Source organism: Chiloscyllium plagiosum, unplaced genomic scaffold, assembly GCF_037043375.1.
Source record: "Chiloscyllium plagiosum isolate Xiang-an unplaced genomic scaffold, Cpla_swu_hap1 HiC_scaffold_38, whole genome shotgun sequence".
Taxonomy (NCBI): Eukaryota; Metazoa; Chordata; class Chondrichthyes; order Orectolobiformes; family Hemiscylliidae; genus Chiloscyllium; species Chiloscyllium plagiosum.
In genome coordinates this window covers 1,607,169-1,611,441 of record NW_028270176.1, presented here as the reverse complement: position 1 = coordinate 1,611,441, position 4,273 = coordinate 1,607,169, and positions in this window count along the sequence as shown.

The following is a 4,273-nucleotide window of genomic DNA, read 5'->3' as shown; positions in this document are numbered from 1 at the left end:
CAATGTACAAACAGCTCCAGTTAACCCTTTCACTACAATCCTTATAAGTCACAATAATACTTGGTCTGGTTGGAATGTTGACATCGCTGAATATTGGGCTAATAACAGCATCTCCAATTGTAAAGTTAGGGGTGAGACAGAGAGATGATGCTTTCTATTCACTAGCTCGATGATCCTACGATGTTTTGGCAGGGTCGGAATTGCTGGGCTCCCAAGGCCGGCTGTGTCTGATAACCAGGCCTGCTGCATCCTTTCGTTTTATTTATTTATGTCTAACTTTGATATGTATCTTACCATCATTTAACGGCTTAGGTGGGGGTAGGCATTTCTGAGCGGGTCCTACAGTTCCATAAACAGTGTAATTACAGTCCATTCCTCGTGGTCCTTGCTGCTGCGGCTGGTCCTGCGGAGTGACGGTCAAGCTGTCACAGAACCAAGATTCTTCGTTTTACCTTTACCTAGTTATTGCTAGGGTGTCAGCAGGATTGGAAGGCGAGAAATCTCTCCCAGCTGCTATACTCTCTCTGATATTTCTCTCAGAATTGTCTTTTTGATGTTCTTTCCTCCTGCATTGGAGAACTGCAGGTGAGACTATCTGTTTCCTCAATTTTTTGTTTGACAAGTGTGTGTTTATAAGATGTGACCATATTGGAACAGCTGTTGTTTAGTAGGTAAACAATCAATTATTCTGCCGTTTTGTGTTTTGTTGACAGTGGTTGAATGAATTGTGTTTTGCTTAATGTCTAATATTTTCACAAAGCGAATTGTACCTTAAACACAGCATCTCACATTTATCTTTAAAATAAGAAAAAGTCCCATTCAAGACTACCTTCATCATACATTTTGAGATGTGCCTGCTCAGTTCCATAACAAAAAGGACAGATATTCACGTTTTAATTAGCTAATAACTTAATGAACAACATGTTGCAGAAACACAAGGTTTAACAGCAGAATGCGCCCTGCTGGAGGAGTGATAGCTCTATCAGGAATTATATCGCAGAGTTAATCCACCTCACAGATCCAGCCCAGACCGTATAAGCCCAGATGAGATATCTGCTCAACATGGAGCACTGTGCAGAACAGGATCAGTACAACCCAGCAATCAGTCCAGGATGGAATATAGCACAGGTCTCTCCAGTCCACGAGCTATCTGTCCAACACGTGGAGCAGTACAGTACACACCGATGTATTGATTCAGAAACACTGACGAAACGTTCTGTCCAGCATGGGGTGATATGCAGCCCACACCAGTGTCTTGCTCTATAGACGTGGACAAGGCGTCTTATCAGTATGGGGAGCTGTGCAGTGAATGGATCTGTAAACCTGGAGCAGTTACTGTCAAAGCAGCTGTTTTCACCACTCCAGTACATTGCTCAGAAACAATGTGTTAGATCTCTGCCCATAGTGAAAACAAATTGCAGCCCATGCTGGAAGTGACAGGATATGTAGCTCCCATCCATTTACAGCCCCATATGTCCATTGTGTCATGACAAGGGGGTGCTGTGGGTGTGAACATCACTGCCAGAGAGAGATGGCGGGGGTATCAGTTTAAATATCAACAAACAAAATAATTTTGGGGAAAAAATTGAAAGGGAGATTGAGAGGCAATTTCATGGAAGATCACAGGTTTCAGAATGCTAAAATGAAGCTATTTTGACAGCAGCCGGCAACGTGAGCCAGTATTCCCAGGAATAATGGGCGAATGGGATATTGGCGTGAGTTCGGATGATGGACATTTTTTGGTGAGCATTTGTTCTTCCGCTTTGTAACTGGGAGTGGAGTCAGCAGATTCTTCAACTCATTGGGCAGAAACTAACAATAATTTATCTCAGGCCCATTTTCATTGAGTGTGACTGAGGGATTATCTGTACGAGGCTGAGTTAGATTCCTGGTGCTATCTTATCGAACTCACCTCATTAACTACCCACCCCACCCTACGGTGTACCTATCATTCAATGCCAGCCTATTTCTCCCACCCTTCATGGCTGAAGGTAAACACCATTGCTTGGATCCATCACATGGATATTCTGTGATCCCTGGCACTGGTACCATCTTTAAAAGGCCAATTGGCAAACGGTTGAGCTTTCTCAGTTTGCAGCTGCCCTGTGCAGTGGTGGCAGCTCACCGCCCAGATCAGTGCAGGATTTGCGGTCTGACGTAATGTCCAACAATACAGGACAGGCATCAATAACCTTCCCCATTCTGCCAGGATAAGGGCCACCATCTTCTCTCTGCTCCCGCAACTCATTGAAATATGTTACAGCACCTACCCCCGAACAAGGCTCATGCACCACCACTCTCACTGCTGCATGCAGCACCTTCTCTCTCTCTCTCTCTCTCTCTCGCCACTTTACCCCCACACTATAAACACTGTATATCTGTTGTAGCACCTATCTGAACTAGGCTCATTCTGCATCACTCTCACTGCTGCACACAGCGCCATTCCTCTTTCTCTCTTTCTCGCTTGTCTTTCCAATACCTTCACACGGTGATAGAATATTCTGAAGAATGGCGATTATTGGATGTTCCAGAAAATGTTCCAAGTAATTTCCGTTTTCAGGAAAATGTCAATGCACCAGTATGTATCATATAAAGGGAAGGAGCAGAGATGTGTGTTATTCAAACCACCTACAATTAAAATACATCAAGAGGCCAATCAACCCTTCAACTGTGCTCTAGCATATAATAAGATTGCGGCTTATTTGATGGTTTACTCAGCTCCATGTGCAGGAACTTTCAGTTTTTCAACCCCCTGGGTTCCTGTCACTGACCAGACGACACACAGGTTTTCTTCAAGCGCCTGTTCGAGGGCATTTCCCACGGGGACGGACACTCCAAACAATATATTCCATCAGTTGTATATTTTTATGTAATGGTAAGCTCATTTTACACAGACTGACCAAAATCTACACTTATTTTATGGTTATCGGTAAGCAATAATAATTAGTATTCTGGTTATTTCACTTGTCTCACCTTATTTTATTCAACCAAAAACAGCTTCCAAACACTTGTCTCGTTATAAAATACAATTTCTAGCCGAGAACATTTTTATCCTCAGCCGTTATCTTGACTGTTATCTGAATTGTACCTTTTTCCATTGCTTTGAAAGTTTCTATTGTCCTTTGCCTGTGGCTGTTTCTGTCGGTAACAGTTACACAGTCTCCCACTCATTTGGTTGGATGGCTGGTTTGTGATGCAGAGGGAGGACACCAGCGTAGGTTCAATTTTCCACACCGACAGAGATTACCATGAAGTGGAAGCTCTCTCAACCTCACCCCAACACCTTAGGTGTGCTGACTGTCAGGTGAAACCACCACGAGTGGTCTCTCACTCATGACAGAGCAACCCCATTGTCCTTTGAAACTCTATTCTATCACTTTTGCATTTATTTTATTTTTCTACCTTACCATTTGTTTTGCATTATCTTCCTGGGTGTTTTGGATCAGTGCCATTTTGTAATACTGCCTGATTTCCCCCCACACTGCACATTCCTGCCCAATAATCCGTGACTCCATTGTTATCCACGAACCTTCTAACTGTGCCTCAAAAATATTCAATATTTCTGCCTCCAATGCTCTGCTGGAAGAGATTTCCAAAATCTCACAACAGTGAGAAACATCATCTGGGGTATGAGGTTGTTATTTTGTCTCCTTACCTGAGAAAAATATAATTACACTGGAAGCAGTTCAGAGATGTTTCATTTCACGTATTCCAGAAATGAAGGGCTTATATTATGGAGGCTTTAATAGATTATTCTTGGAATAAGCGATGGTCTTATTGAAATATGCAAGACCTTGAGGAGCATGGATCAGATAGATACCCACTGGGTGTTTGTCTAATCCAAACATGTCATTGTCATAGAACGTCTACAGTGTGGAAGCAGGACATTCTGTCCATTGAGTGGCATCCCACCCAGACCTATCCCCCTACCATAACCATGTAATCCTGCATTTTCCATGGCTAAATCAGCTAACCTACATATCCCTGAGCACGATTGTCAATTGAGCATATCCAATTAACTCAAACCTGCACATCTTTTGATTGTGGGAGGAAAGTGGATCACCGGGAGGAAACACACACAGATACGGTGAGAATTGATGGTTGCAATTGAACCCAGCTCCTTTGTGATATGAGGAGCAGTGCTAACCACAGATCCACCATGCTGCTCCGTTATTTCTATTAGTTATATGTGGCTGACTAAAGAACTCTGCCTGACTTGTTCCTATCACTGAACCTGACCCAGTCTGAGACCTTTGTCATCGGCCATATCTCC